The sequence below is a fragment of the Dipodomys merriami genome, unplaced genomic scaffold, assembly GCF_024711535.1.
Source record: "Dipodomys merriami isolate MVZ:Mamm:240054 unplaced genomic scaffold, mDipMer1.0.p SCAF_21, whole genome shotgun sequence".
NCBI lineage: Eukaryota > Metazoa > Chordata > Mammalia > Rodentia > Heteromyidae > Dipodomys > Dipodomys merriami.
In genome coordinates, this window is record NW_027203493.1 from 20,882,594 (window position 1) to 20,899,450 (window position 16,857).

Here is a 16,857-nt window from a genome sequence, read left to right on the forward strand (position 1 = left end):
AACAACATTAATTTGAATATTAACAAAATAAGGATACTCAAATTTAGAATAGACAATAAGTAAAATTCATAACAAATATTTTCTTTGAAGAGGATATCACTATTTCCTTAGGGAAATTGAACTACTGGAAGTTTGAGTTGTATTTGAATTTAAAAATTGTTTATAAATCAAATAAATATAAATTAATACTAACCTTTAACTCTAAGTATGATATTTGGTACATTTTCTTTATTATTTTCCATTGAAAGTATGAGAAAGTCATTTCAAAGTTCAAATTTTGAACTGACCCTGTTTCAAGCCTCACACTTCCTATGGAGAAATTCAAGAAAGTTCAATTAACTTGTGGAAGGTTTATTTAGTGGCTTACCTAGGGAGGAAGTGCAAGCAGATATCCACAAATAGAAACAAATGGGAGACATTGATAAAAATGATCTGACTCATGATTAGTGATTTTTATTTGAAAATATAAAATATTATTTGTCTTGTTTTGTTGTTGTGTTAGCTTTCCCTTAAAGTGTGAAAATAAATATCTATATCCTTTTGTGAAGAAGAAAAATCCACTTCAAATTTGTAAAGGCCTCATCCCTTTAGAAGTTGAAATGAATGCCTTGAAGTGTGTCTATTACAAGAGACTTTAAATAATTTTTCAAAGATAGTCTTTGGCATGCAATTGTATTACTGGGACTTTCACTGTTGAGAAAAGGATGTAGGTTCAATGGAGATATTAGTTAAAAGAAGTGAGATGAAAGTTAGGGTTTAATTGGCAGTGTGAAGACTTGGATTTGGATGGAAATTCCTGTTAAGGTAGGCCTGTAAATTGGATGTCATTGCGTAAGCAGGAAAGGATAACTTAGTTCAAGAGAAAAAGATGAAAATCCTCAACAGCACTGTACTTTTGTGAGTTTAAACATTATAGTTTTGTGTACAGGACCTGTTCTCGTCCCAGATTTTTAGAAATAAAAACTTCACACTTTCTCTGCCAAATTCCCACTTCAGTTAACTATTCAGAAGTGACATCTTACTATGCCAAGAGTACTTTTTTGTCATTCTGTAATCATTTTTAAGAATACTTCACTGAACATTTCCTTATGACTGGAACAGAATCAGAGAAAGATCTCTGACCACTTATCATGGTTGTGGCAACAAATTTAACTCTTCTACTTTTATGTTGGGGCTAAATTGGGAAAACTGTAGAAGTCTGCTTGATAATGAGAAATAAGCCCTCATAGGTTATACAAAAATGGAAACCATTACTTCCTTTTTACTATGTGAATTTATGCCATTACATTGTCTTTTAGGTAGCCTCTCTTGAAACAGAATTCTTTTTCAGAGGTACATCAATAAATTTTCTAACAAATCTAAAATGTAAAGGACTCAAAGTTTTAACAACTCATGTAAAAGATGTCTGTGCCATGTACTTTCTTGAAATAGTTCTGGTTCTTTTCTGGCTCAGTGTTCTCACAATTTTCTCCCTCTATACCTCTCCTCTCTCCAGATAGAAGAAAAGACTCCTACCTTCTCTCTCTAAATTAGAAACAAACATGTTTTTGATATTTGGTAGAGTTTTATTTTATTTGTGTATCAATTTACAATCTATTGCTGTTTTATTCTCATAAGCAGCTGCATCACTAATTTTTTACTGCTGTCTCCTTTGATTTGCTATACTCAGAAGATAGAAAGGCAAGTACTTAATTTTAAGGTATCCTTTAAGCTAAGGCACATATGATTATAAATTCTTGATTAAGTCTGATGAGCAGGATTCTAAGCCAGTTAATATTTTTCTACGCAAAAATAAGCAGAGATATAGCCATTGTGTTCTTCATTCTGTTTGCTTTTTCTTCCAACCTGACACATAGGCACAATGCTTCAAGTATGCAAGATACCTTACCTAATTATAAATTATGCTAAGAATAGGCAAAAGAGATATTTTTACATTTTACAACATCTATGTTTACCAATGAACTTACTATTTAGTTAAAACGTGTACCTTTATTTTATCTGTTAAAGATTCCTTTTTTTTATTACTTCTGGCTTAACCTTCTTTACTGATAAAGTGGCTAATAATAGTTCTAAAAAGCATTTGAAGTTATAAGATGCCTAAATTGTCTTAATAAAATCTAAAGACAAGTTTGATATACTATGAAAACATAATTACTCCCTTTCCTTCCAGTTCCCACTGAAAGGATACAATATTTAAAAGGATATATATATATATATATATATATATATATATATATAGAGAGAGAGAGAGAGAGAGAGAGAGAGAGAGAGAGAGAGAGAGAGAGAGAGAGAGAGAGAGAGAGTCATGAATTTGAGAGAGGGTCAAACCAGACTTAATGATCCATACTTGTAATTTCCAGCTCTAGGAGTATCATGAATTTGAGACTAGTATGAGCCAGTTAGGAGAAAAGAGTCTGGTTTGCAGAGGAGGTGGTAGGAATGGGCAAGACAGGAGATAAGGTAATCTGGATAACTTCTACAAAAATAAATCAATTGGTTCCTGATTGAGAAACAACTTACAATTAAAGAGGCTTCCACTCCACAACCACACAGATAATATATATAAAGGTATAAGGCAATCTATCTTGTAGAACTCCACAGAGAGTTCAAGCTTGGAGAAGACAGGTACAGATATTGAAGACTGTCTGAAATCATGCTCAGCATAATAAATTAGAATTATACATAATATAGTCAGATTGCCAAGTACAATAATCTAAGCATAATGAAATTAAGAAAAATATGTCAGTTAAAAAATTGGCTCTCGGAAGATCTTCACTAGCCATACAACAGACAAGGGTCTCATATCTAAAATATACTTGGAACTCAAAAAATTAAATCCCCCAACAACAAATCCTCAAAGAAACAACTGCCCAATAAATAGTGGGCTAAAGACTTAAAGAGAAACTTCTCTGAAGAAGAAAGAAGGATGGCCAATAGACACATGAAGAAATGCTCAACATCCCTAGCCATAAAAGAAATGCAAATCAAAACAACATTGAGATACCACCTCACTCCAGTTAGAATGGCAAAAATCAAGAACTCTAACAACAACAGATGCTGGAGGGGATGTGAACAGAAGGGAACCTTACTTCATTGTTGGTGGGAATGTAAACTTGTTCAGCCACTTTGGAAAGCAGTATGGAGGTTCCTCAAAAGACTTCTCATAGAGCTCCCCTATGACCCAGCAATCCCACTTTTAGGCTTTTACCCAAATGTTTACAAACAAGGCCAAAAGTGGGATTGCTGGGTCATAGCTAAGATATGGAACCAACCCAGATGCCCCTCAGTAGATGAATGGGTCAAGAAGATGTGGTATATATACACAATGGAATTCTATGCCTCCATCAGAAAGAACGACATTGCCCCATTTGTTAGGAAATGGAAAGACTTGGAAAAAATTATATTAAGTGAAAATAAGTCAGGCCCAAAGAAACATAGGTCCCATGGATTCCCTTATTTGCAATATCTAGTATATGTATGAGTCAAGTGGAAAAGGTCAGATAATGTGATGTTAGGAAAATGAACCCTTAAAGACATGTATTTTAATGTTTTTTTTCCTTTCATGCATTTGTTTCTAACACATTTATAAGATTATCTCTTTGTTGCTTTGTATGTCCCTCCCCCACAGTATAACCCCTGCTTTCACTAAATTTGATGTCAGTATAACTTGTGGAGGAGATGGGGAAAAACAAGTCGTTTAAGGACACAGGTGGACCTGTTGCAACAATGAGAAGTACAAGTTGTCATGTCGAAAATGAGCTTTAAAACGTTGGGGGGGGAGGATTTGGGGGGGGGAGGTTGGGAAGGGATGTGAAGCGTAAACAAAGGAGGAGGCTGCAATACTTGATAAGAAATGTACGCATTATCCTGCCCATGTAATTGTAACCCCTCTGTACAGTATATTCAAAAAAATATTAAATTAAATTTTAAAAAAAATTGGCTCTTGGGACTGGGAAGGTGGCTCAGCGGTTGAACGCTTGCCTTGATGCCTGAGGCCCTGGGTTAGATTCCTCAACACTACATAAGCAAAAAGAAAAAAGCCGGAAGTGGTGCTGTGGCTCAAGGGGTAGAGCGCTAGCCTTGAGCTGAAGAGCTGAGGGACAGCGCCCAGGCCCAGAGTTCAGGCCCCACGACCGGGCCCCCCCCCCCTAAAAAAAAATTGGCTCTCAAGTAGCTGAGATTTTCTTTATCATACACATAAGCAAGTAGCCTGGAATGGATATCAAGGACCAGCATCTTCATAAAGTAACTTATGGTTGCTTTTGTAACTCATGGATGAAAATGTATTTTGTAAGAGGATATATAATTATATCCCAATATAGTGTAATATTTTACCATTGTCTGTAAGAATAATATGCTATGAGATCCTCAAAGCAAACTGGGAGTGAGTTGAAGGATTCCCCAAAGAAATAACTTCCCAATAATCCATTATATCATTCTCCTCATTCTTCATGATGTCATATTATCCTTTTCCAGATTGAAAAGAGAGATGGGGGCAAGGGGTGTTAAAAACAACATTCCTCACAAAAGAGTGTATTTAAATGTATACTAAGCAAATGAAACTATGATATAAACAGATAACTATCACATGTTGAGGGTGGGTGGAACAAATGTGAAAACAAATGAAAGGAGAGTGCATGTTACTAGATAACTAAATGAAAGTGATGTCTGAAAACCTATGGACTGATTTTATTCTTAGAGATTACATTAATGGGTTTTAATTTTTCAGAGATGCTAGGAACACTGCAAAAGATAAGGGTCTCTGGCAAGGCAAAGTGAAATAAAATATCAAATAATCAGAAAGAGGTAAAGGTTTCCAAATCATTTAAGAAGAATAATTATAATCATCGTCTATCAAATAATATGAGGAGAAAAATATTACAGGGAATTAGATTTTTGAATTTAAAACATTGTGTTTGGCATGTCTATAGAAAATTCTTAGGAAATGATTTGTATTTCACTCTTTATTCTTCTAGAAAGATGATGGGCTTTTCATCTTCTGTTACTATTGATTTGAAGAATAGAAATTGACTTGTGAAGAAAGGAATTATAATCTCAGAAAGTCTCTTGATCATTCTTTCTTTGGTCTTTTGCTATTATGTGACAGGATTCCACTTGTTAACAGTACTGACTACAGTAGTGATTCACACTTTCATGAATTATATAATAAATCTCTTTTTTCAAACATAAATCAGCAAATGTATGTTTTGAGGGAGGAAGAGTTTGTCCTTTGGCCCCAAAATATGATCTCTGGTTCATTGGCTAAGCTATTTCTTTCTTATCATATTTCCTATTTTTAGGTTAAAGACCTCTGAATAAGTAACTCCCTAAACAACCATTAAATATCAATGTTTTGTGCATAAAAGATCTGGCCAGTTTGGCCAGAATAGGTTCTGAAGGGTTGAAACTAGAGAAACAAGTGAAGTTCCAGTTACTTTGAATGAAGAATAAGTCATTTATTTGTTAGGAATTTGTTTTAGCTGAAAGTAATGGAACATCCTATTAATGAGAGCTTAAACAACTGAGAGTTTGTTGATCTCACATAACAAGAAGTCTGGAGGTAGGCAGCTACGGGCATTGACTCAGCTGTCCAACAATCTCATCAAGACTCAATTTACCTTTCTCTGTCATTCTTTTTTGGGTTTGCTTTTAATCCCTCAGTTATTCCTTCATAGTCATATGATGGTTCTAACTCCAGGAAGTGGACCACAGGTAAAGACAGAAATTGAGGGCATACGAAGGAACAGGAGGAACTTGAGCTACATAATTAGAAAGAGAAGGAACTTTCTCTTTGGATAAAAAAACAGAAATATTTTATATTATTTTTATTATTATCATTATTATTATTAAATAGTTGTAAAAATGGGTTACAATTCCTTACAAGTCAGATGAATGTAACATTTTAAGTATCAATGATTTTTTTGTTGTTGATGGTAGTCATGGAGCTTGAACTCTGGGCCTGGGCACTGTCTCTCAGCTCTGTAGCTCAAGGCTAGAGCTCTACCACTTGAATTACAGTGCCCATGTATGGGGTGCTGAGGAATCCAATCTAGGGCCTCATTCATGCAAGGCAAGCACTCTACCACGAACCATCTTCCCAGCCCCATATCAATGATTCTTAACCTATGATCTAAATATCCTCTGGATTTTTAAATAAATAAATTGTATAAGTGGATTTTTGTTGAGTAAATTAGGTTTTTTTTTTCTTGTGTTCTGGAGAACATATAAGCAAAGGACTTTACACCTTTATAGACTTTGGCTTCCATTTTGATTTGTGAGAGGTAAAGAATGTAAGTGGTGGATCCAGAGCATGCAGTGACATGCAACACCTCATGGAGACAGCAGGAGAAGGTGTAGAAAAGTAGCCTTCTATTTTTCCCCTGGGCATTGGTTTCTAAAAGGTGCAAACTAGCTATATGATCAGCTGTGTATTCTAAATACATTGTATTCTAGATATCCTGTATTGATGATATATTCCCTGGCAGCATTCTGCTATGCCCTCTTTGAAGAAGTGGTATAGCAACTGGCCAAATAAAGAGTATATGTGCAGTACTGATATGTAGACTCTTATAAGAGCTGCTATTTTGATGTGGGTCTGAACTAATGGTGGCTGAAACAACTCAATGGGAGAAGTTTAAATTGAGAATAAGATTCCAGTCCCAGTCTTGTTGAAGGGAGCACAAAATTCTTTGACCCAATCCCACAATTAATGAGTGGTAGATGACAGAAAGTATGAGTTTGCTCAAGCAGTACCATTCTCCACCATAATCAAGGTAAGAAATATCAGCATGGAGTAGGATGTGGTAGTTAGCATTTTCTTATTGTCTCAGACTCTAAAAGAGACATGACAGCTAAGAGATGTCTGATAAACTTTTCATGCCACACATTAGTACTCTGACTCCCTACCTGCATTTGTTATTATTTATTCTTTGCCACTGGTCAGCTATGGGTATGCATAGAGGAAAATAATAGCTTAATATGCATTCATTAAGAAAAAAATTGAAATATCTAGTCACTTATCTCAAAAACCTTGAAAAATAATTACTACATTAGGGCAAGTATCACCTAGATAAAAGGATAAATTAATGAAGTAGGAAACAAAGATACAATAGAAAATCTTCAGGAGGTCCATAGCTGGCCCTTAGAAAATACATGTTGATAAAGTACTGCCTAAACAATGAAAACAGTTTCTGGATTATGAAGATTTCAGAACAGATTTTCAGTGTCCAAAGCATGATAATGTAGACAAGTCTACATATAGTCTTGGTATAGCACAAGAAAAAAAATAAAGGAAAACTTGCTACAAGTCAGTTGTATTTTGCAATTAGTATCTATGTTTCTGTTTTATTTCTTCCCTATCTATTTTCATTGTCAAATCAGTTTGAGATTAATGATGTTTTAGCCCAATGAGGCCTTTATGCTTCAGATGTCTGCTCTTTACCTTTTATGGTCAGGTTAGTGCATAAATGTCAGACTCAAATGAACAAGTTACTTCATTGGGAAGCAATGGCATCTAGACAGAATGTATACTTGCTTTATAAAGACTCCATTCTTTCTCGTAGCTGTGGTATTTGAGTTGTTGTTATTTTAATGCAAACAAAGGCAAGGGTTTAGGGACCTAAATGTCTTTGGAGTGATAGTCATTAAGAATAGGGTGAGGGTTCAGAGAATGGAAGAAGAAAATCATCTTGATGGACGCTTTTGAGTTAGCTTGTTGTAGACTCCAAAAGAGTAAAACTTGAATGCATTTCGCTCTTGAAAAGCAAGCCCAGTGAATGTCAGATTCATTATTGCCTTGAAAAACACCCCTGACTCATGGAGCTTTATTAAATTCTTGATGCAGTAGAAGATTAACCATTCTTTTGAAGAATTCCTTGTTTGCACATAATGAATGAGTTTTCACACAGCTATTCTTGCTCCTTGAGGGTCAGCTAGCTGTCTTCAGATCTCTAACTTGTTTGGGCCTGTTAGAGGTAAGAAGATAGTATGATATAAACCGAGCTAAAATTCTAATTATTATAAAGGGAGATTATCAACTGCATGACCTGAGGTAGAAGAAGGAAAGGCTGCAGAGAACTTGAGGATAGATCTTGCCTTAATCATCTCTGCATCATATTGTAGAAACCACATGATTTGTTTTGCTTTTAACTGAACTGAATTGAATTGCCTTGAACTGAATGAGCCTCTGGATCATGAGAGACAACTTGAAAGAAAACTGAGACCTTTGAAGCTATAGCAAGTATGAATGAGTCAGGGGAAATCATGATAGTTAGAATAGTGGTGACACAAACTGACCAGTGGCCAAACTGCTCCACTCCAAAGGCTGAAGATTAATGTGATGGAGAAATAGACGAGATGAAAAAGAAACACAGTAGACAGAGTTTACACAAGCAGAAATGAGCAACATTTTTTCTCCTGTTTGCTACATACCGTGACCTTTCATTTCTATGTCATATAGCAATTCAATCTCACGAAAGGTTTTAAGATATTTACATTTAGTATTGCCGTTTGACAAATGAAGGCAGTTGATTCTTAGGACTGGAAAAACTATCCAAAGTGGCATGTATAATTTGATATAATATGAAGGAAAGAATATATAATTAACTCCTACATAAATGCAAGGAAACCTCATCATCCAGTTAGCTTTATACCTATTGTCTACAAAGATAATTTATAGAAGAAATTCTAGGTTCGTGTTAGGACATGGTCTTCTTGCTTTCTCTTGGGCTGTCATTTTCCCTTAATATTCTTTTTCATTCTAGACATGTTTGTAATTTCATAATCTAAACATTCCCTTTGTGTATATGTTGTAAATTCTGTTACAAAGTAGATTGGATTTTTCTTTTCTACTTAAGCCAAAAACAGCTACTCTAAGGATGGTGCGTAAGTGATTCAGAGAAATAAATAGGTCTATATGTAAATAATCCACAATCATATTCCTTATTTTCCCCTTAGCTTTTATCTATCTGCTGCCATGGGTTAACTATATTCATTAGCATAATAATCTTTGGTAGCACCAATCTAATAATGCTTTGCCGAAAGTGTCAATATAACAATTCCATTTTTTAACAAAATCTACTGAACTTTTTTTTCTTATTTTACCAGTTTGAATGCTTATTACATCACTCTGCATTTGTGAACTGGGACAAGCATTCCATGTTCTCTGTACCTCAGTTTCCTTAACTAAAAAAGGAAAATTGTACTGATTCTGGCTACTTTTGAGGAAGTTAATGAGTTCTTGGAAATGTATTACATAAAGAAACATTGGACTTCTACTATATAAAGGTAAACTTTTGAGGATTTTCCCCAACTTTCTTGTCTACAGAGTAACAACGTATCCATTTTCCCCCAGGACACTGGGGAAATATGGCTTTAAAGAGGGGGATGGGGATGAAAGAAGAGAAAGAAAAATATGACCCCCAAAGGAGAAATTACATTCTCACCTATCTCATTGACAGATTTGACATGTGACCCATCTTTCAGCTGAGAAAGCCTTGACATTGGAGTTATATTCCCAGGAAATTAAGTGTCCGATTCTCTCTTGGAAGGTAGTGTCCTGAAGTACAGCAGGGCAGCTTAAAGGGGCTAAAGCCTCAGAGGTTCATTCCTCTAAGGCATTGAGTAAGACCACCACAGTCCACGAAGAGAACAGAAACTCATTCAGGCCCGTGATTTGACATTACATTGTGTTTTCTCTCCTGGAGAGGAATTTCTGAATACATAGCAACTCTGTGATCCAAAGCATCTTGGGTGCCCCATAATGTAATACAAAGTGGTAATAGTCAGGAGTCTTGAGAAATGAGTCAGAAAAAGATATTGCTCTTTTTGTTCCGACTTGCGGGAGCTGTGCTGGCATCCACTGCCTGTAATGTTGTCTCGGTCCCAGATAGAGGTAAAGTGCAGGCTTGTGGGGGTGGAGGCAAGCCTCAGCATGACATTGGTACTAATCTGATCAATTAATTCAGTAAAGGGTGCCATCTGACTACAGAGCAGTCCGGCAGGAAGTGTGTAAAAGCCCCACAGTGAAAACATGATTTTGTGTTAATCTCTACCTCTCATCATTCAGATCCCTTGAGGCAGCCACGGTGACATATAAAAGGGCCTGTCACTAGCTAAATGGCTGCCTTACATCCTCTGTGGGAGAAGTCTGCGCCTCCGATTTACCCAACGTAGGAAATATCATTAACTGTCTATTCTGTTATTAATCTAGCATATGGCCTGGAGCCAGCATGTTCTTCTTTTTCCCAGGCTGTTGTCAATCAGTCCTTGGCTACCCAACAGATGAATCTGTCAGTCGTTTGTTTTAATAATGACCATGGTTGAAAAACAGAGAAAGACTGATGTGACCTTGGGTATAAGCCACATTCCTGTTCATTACTTGCTTGGGGGAAAAAAAAACTTTAAATGCAAACAAGAATTATTCTTCATAAACTTGGTTTAATTCTTGCGAGCAAGTTTGTGAGTCATTTTATGAATGGCTCCCGCTTCAAATTAGGGCTCCCGTTTCCGCTTCCAATGAGCCTCTAGTATTACATTTAATATTGTTTCCTCTCAGCAGTTGAAATGTACATCCCTGCTGGGTTGGTAAGAATAGAATTTCTTTCCGGAATTCTTTCTTCTTTCTGAATTGCTTCATTTTACTTCCCCCAAAACTGAAATAAAGTAATTTGTACCTAAAACCAGACAAAATTAACCTCATGGCTTATTCTTCTTTCAGTTTGTAACCTGACTGCTTGGCAAAGGAGACTGTTCTCACGCATGGTCCATTTCTTCACCCCATCTCACCCTTGAGCAGGAAAGAAAATGGCTAATAAGGATGGTAAATGGGCTGAGGCAAGGGGAACTGTTGAACGCATGTTCCAACTCATCACAGTGAAGACAAATTCAAGAGGAGAGGCTGGTCTGCTCCTGGACCACTCTATTAATTTGTCATGGTCCTCAGACCTGTCTACATAAACCAACATCCTGGCAAGCTCATGCATGTTCCAAAGAACTGCTACCCCTTTTTCTTAATGGTTAAGTACCCAAGCCATCTGTAAAATTCCTTCTCCTTTCCTTCTTGCTTCAAAGGGAATGGCTCCATCATAATGATAAGTTTGTAAATCTTCCTTTTTATGTTCAAGACAGACATTACTAGTTAAGAAACTACTTGTGCAATGAGGCTGGCAGTAGATATAGGATCCTTTCAACATAGTATTTTTTTTGTGAGATCATTTGCATGAAAAAAATACTATGTTTACCACACTCTAAGACTTGGAGGACCCAGGCCTTTCAACATTGTTATTCTGGTGAAGAATAAAAGATAGAAAGCACAGAAAATCAACAGTGCAAGCTATATCATGCACAAAGGACATTTTACTGTACTCTTATGAAGATATTGGAAGAAGAGCAAAGACCAAACATAAATCTTGTGAAAGTAACAATCAATCAGGAATGAAATGTAAAAACATAATAAAATAACTTGCCGGGCATACTATTTAGAAAAGGAGACTAGAGCCAGGCACTGGAGGCTAACACCTGTAATCCTAGCAACTCAGGACGCTGAGATCTGAGGATCATGGTTCAAAGCCAGCCCGGGCAAGAAAGTCTGTGAGACTCTGATCTCCAATAAACCACTGGAAAATCAGAAGTGGTGCTATGGCTCAAGCAGTAGAGCACTCACCTTGAGCTGAAGAGCTGAAGGGCAGCGTCCAAGCCCAGAGTTCAAGGCCCATGACTGACAAAAAAAAAAGGAGACTAGATTCTAGATCAGCCACATGGTCTCTCTAATACATACTTTCATAACATAAACTACTTGTTCCTGTTAGAATTTATTATAGGTAAAATATGCATCTGTTTATAATAGGAATATTTTCTTTGCCCCTTGACTTGATTCCTTAACAAAATGCAAATCGTGATTGTAACAATACTGTAGGACTTTCAGTTCAGTTGTATCTTTTACTTCAAAACAAAACATAAAGGAGTATCAGGCTGGAAGTTTTAGCAAAATCTGGTAAGTGGAAAACATAGTACAACTTAAAGAAGAAGATATTAGCAGAGAAAAATAAAGCAATAATTGATCTCCCATATTTTCAAAATTACTGTGTTCAAAAGGTAGCCAATTTAAGTGATGAAATAAACATTTTGGTGTATATTTACTGTACAAATTTCCTATTTTTTTATTTTAACATTCCTAGATGTCCTAGAACGCAAGACCCGAACAGATCTGAGGCTCATGAAACATGATATTTGTATTTTGATATGGGAAACGTTTATAGCAATAAGAATAGTAATATAGTAATAATTTATAATAATAGTAATATAGTAATAATTTATCTCTTTACCCTCCCTCAATAAATTAACAGTAAAAGCTTTTTGTTCTGTTGATAAATATAAAGGAAAATAATATTTTATGTCAGGTTTTTTATAGAAGTAAGTTTTGTTATATGTTTAAGCTCCACTAATATTGTCTCAGGATGATTTGATGGTTAATATCTATAAGTGTAATTTATCATCCAGAAGACTATTATTAGCTATATCTTTGTCTTTGGGTAGGTGTGCAAAGGTGTGGCAATTTTAGAAAGCAGTTAAGGAGTGTAGTTTATGTATTTCGTGATCAATGTCATTCATCAACATTCCTACCCATCTCACTCTTATCCACCCCTTCCCTCATTCTCCTTAGTTTTGTAAGGTGTCCATTGGATTCTCATGTATATTTTCCTTCTGATCGCCTCTCAATTTGTCTACCCTTTCCCTTTGACCCCCACTCCATGCCTTTTGAGTGCCCATTTCCTAGTGTTTCATTTTGCATAACTTTGATTTTGGCTTTCTAAGTATTTACACTATTTGAGATCACCCATGAATCTACTGTATTTCAGTTAATACATTTTCATATACTTACATATCACCAAATGTATTTACTCACAATTTTATAAGCTAAATTTTGCTTCTCAATATAAGGGAAGATATGGATCTTTTGTTTCTAGGCCAGACTTATTTCATTTAACATAACTTGAGCACCTTTCCCAGAGAGGTAGGTCTCCAAGTTTCCACCTCCAAGATTCCATTTTCCCATCATATTTTATGTGCACTTCATGAATATAGAAGTAATAACTTGCAACTTGGCATCATCTTATATAGTCATATGTGCATAGCTTTTGACCTTTTCTACTTGTCCTTATCCTAGATGTATACTAGTTATTGCAAGTAAGGGAAACCATGGAACCTATGTTTCTTTGGGTCAGCTTACTTCACTTAATGTAAGTTTTTCCATATATATATCAAGAACTGAAGGGCATCTGAGTTGGTTCCATATCTTAGCTATGGTGAATAATGCTGTGATAAACATAGTTGTGCTGGTAGCTTTAATATGGTCTTGTTTGTGATCATTTAGGTAAATGCCCAAAAGTGGGATTGCAGGGTTGTAGGGGAGCTCTATGTATAGTCCTTTGGGGAAGCTCCATACTGCTTTCCAAAGTGGTTGAACAAGTTTACACTCCCACCAAGAATGAAGTAGAGTTCCCTTTTGGCCACATCCCCTCCAGCATCTGTTGTTAGATTTCGTGATTATAGCATGCTAACTGGGGTGAGGTGGAATCTCAATGTTGTTTTGATTTGCATTTATTTTATTGCCAGAGAAGTTAAGCATTTCTTATGAACCCCAGGATAAAGACGCAAGAGGTTTATCTTTGTTATTGTTTTTAATGTACTTATAATGTACTATGTGATTTCTTTTGTTTCTTCCCTATGTTCTTCCCCCATGGTATAACCCCTGTTGTCACTGTATTTGATTCTGGTGTGTTGCATCTTGTATATACATTTTTCTATTTTGGGATGGGGAAGGGAATAACAAAATGCTGAAACAAGGGTTACAGGCTGACCCATTGTAACAAGGGTATGTACAGTACTACTATGTTAACAGCAAACTCTACAACTTTGCATAAGGAGGGGAAGGGTAGAGGTGGAGAGGTGGGGAGGGAATGGTTGGCTGGGGAAAAACCAAGGAGGGGGCAACAATGCTCAAGAGGAAATGTACTCATTAACTTACTCATATAACTGTAACCCCTCTGGACAGTATCTTTACAGTAAAATATATTTTTAAAAATTTTAAATTAAAGAATTTAAAAATAAAAAGGGAAGTGGAAAGGTTTAATCACAGTGCAAAAGCATAGCATCTGGTGCCCTATACTGCACTGCATGGATACATACTTAAGAAGTTGGACTTCATTTTTACTTGCTCTGGGGGTTAGTAAAAAGGGTTTTATGTTTTACAAGTCATTGAATTGATCTTGTACAAACATTGGTATAGTGTTTAAAATTCTGAGTATACATTTATACAGACATGCATTTAAATCCAAATTTTCATAATAGATGATTTAATGTTTCAAACTTTGGGTCTTGTTGTAAGAACGAGTTAAAGTAGCTTTATATTTTAAAGTAGTTAAAATGTAAATTTTGTGAAGGATTCAACATAGAAACCTATCACATAATAACATGGCTAAGAAATATTCATCATTATTATGATCAATATTTGGAATATGTCCAAATCTGAAGATTCAAGAAAAATTTCCCTCAATAAAAAGTCCATTTCTGCCAGATGCCTGTGGGCTCCTGCCTGTAATCCTAGCTACTCAAATGGCTGAGATCTAAGGATCATGGATTGAAGCCAGGCAGAGCAGGAAAATCCTTGAGACTCTGATCTACAATAAACTATTAAGAAAAAGATGGAAGTGGCACTGTGGCTCAAGTGGTAGAGTGTGAACCTTGAGCACAGAGAGGCTCAGTTACAGAACCTTGGGTTCAAGCCCCAGGATTGGGAAAAAAAGCCCACCTCCTGGCCAGTCTATCACTTAGGAGATAGATCAGAAAATCCTAAGATATGTAATAATCATACCAAAATAATACACTGAAAATAAGCATGTAGTAGGCATTCCTTAGGTATGATATGTTTATTATCTTCTTCAATTCTCATAATAACATTTCATTATTGCCAAGTCATTTTGTAGATGAAGAAACTAAAGCTGTAGGAAAGTTAAACAAATGTCTAAGTTTTAATAGCTGATGGGAGAGCTAAGATCCAATCTTGTCTCTCTGACTCCAAAGTTTCCGTTCTTAACCTCTGTGTCATACCTTCTAGATTAGTAATTCTTGACCCTAGTCAAACATTTAAATGTTAAAGAAAAACCTCTCATACTGGAGACCTAACCTAGATTATTTTAATCATAATACTGAGGAGTGAAGGCCAGAGGTTAGAAACCGTTTCTTAATATGATTCAGGTGATTCTCAAATGCAGGCAAGCTTAAGAACTCATCGGTCTAGGTGTTATAATGCACTTAGGACATCCTTACGTTAAGATATTATGTGTTAGGTCATATTAGCAGATGGTTTTGAATTCATGAAAAGCAATAAAATTCTAATATATCTTTTTAATGTAATTTTTACCCAAAGAGTATTTATTTTAAGCACTAAAGAACATCCATTGTAAGGAAGCAAAAAATATTCTTCTTTTGCACAGGAAAAGAAAAAGAGTTGTTATTGCCATGACCCTGAAGAATCTTTTATAGGTGAGTGTAAGAGTAATGATTTTATTTCTAACTCAGTGAAGTGCTTATGTTTATACACTGATCTGACAGAATGTGTGGAAAGAACAGGATGAGGAATTACTATATACTCTGGATCAGGAACAGTCAATGTGCATGGTTTAGGATTGACAGAAAAATGAGTGTATTGTGGAAAAGTGGGCCCCTTTTTCACATTTATAAGTGTCATTTATAATTAAATGAATAATAGTGGTAAGAACCCTTGGTATGAGCCTTTATCCAACAAATACAAGGCAACCCAGATATAGCTATTAATTGATCTCAATACATGCCAGCCAAAGATGTGGTGCTGGTGATTTCAATTCTTGTCCCAACTAGAAGTAAACATCCATTTCCTCACTCTATCAGAAGAGGGAAGTTATAAACATCTTCATCTGTTAATTTGTTTTCCAGTACAGTTTCTGACTTTCTTACTACAGGACATCTGACAGATTTTTTTTTATTAAGCTAGTAATTCAGTAAGATTCAGTCATTGGTCTCACCCACTAGATTGCATATTTTCAATATATTGCCCATTGTTTGTTAATATCCATTCTGCTAAAGACTTATTTTGTTCATCTTACTTGGGATTTCAAGGGTCCATTGAAGAATTATCAGAAGCATTTGTCTCCCTACCTGACTAAAATTAATATTCTATACTACCTTTGTCTTTTCTGTATATATTCAGACATATGTACAAATATTCAGAGGGATGATGGGGGCTAATCTAATCCTAATGTTTCAGCCAGGTAATATCAGACAGGAACTTATTTCCCTTATTGGAGGGAGACAGAAAGAAACAATGCCAATATCCCTCTTCTTCAAAAGTTTGATGTCAGAAAAAGAGATTGAAAGGGAACAGATAATAGTCTTCCTTGCTTCTTTTCTTGTGACAGTCTTTTTAAAAATGTTTTATAGTATTGTAGAAAGGTTGATGAATAGGAAACTAAAGCCTCATACCTATAAGCAAAGTATTCATTTAATAGATGCCAAGAATGAATTTAAAACCTATTTTTATCTACCATTCTCGTGTCTATTTTTCTATGTTCAGATCTGTTTTTCATCATACCTGAGATGATATTGAGGGATGCATAATAAAATAATTATTATAATTTAATTGATCATTTCTTGGAATTATCTTTTCCTCAATAACTCTCCTAGCTTCCAACTATTCTTCCAGTGGCCTCAAAGACTTGAAAGCATCGGAAAAAATATTCCACTTTCACTCTAAGAAGAATATCACTTAAATGACAAAGCATCTACCTTAACACCCAAATTAAAAATAATATAGAATCTGTT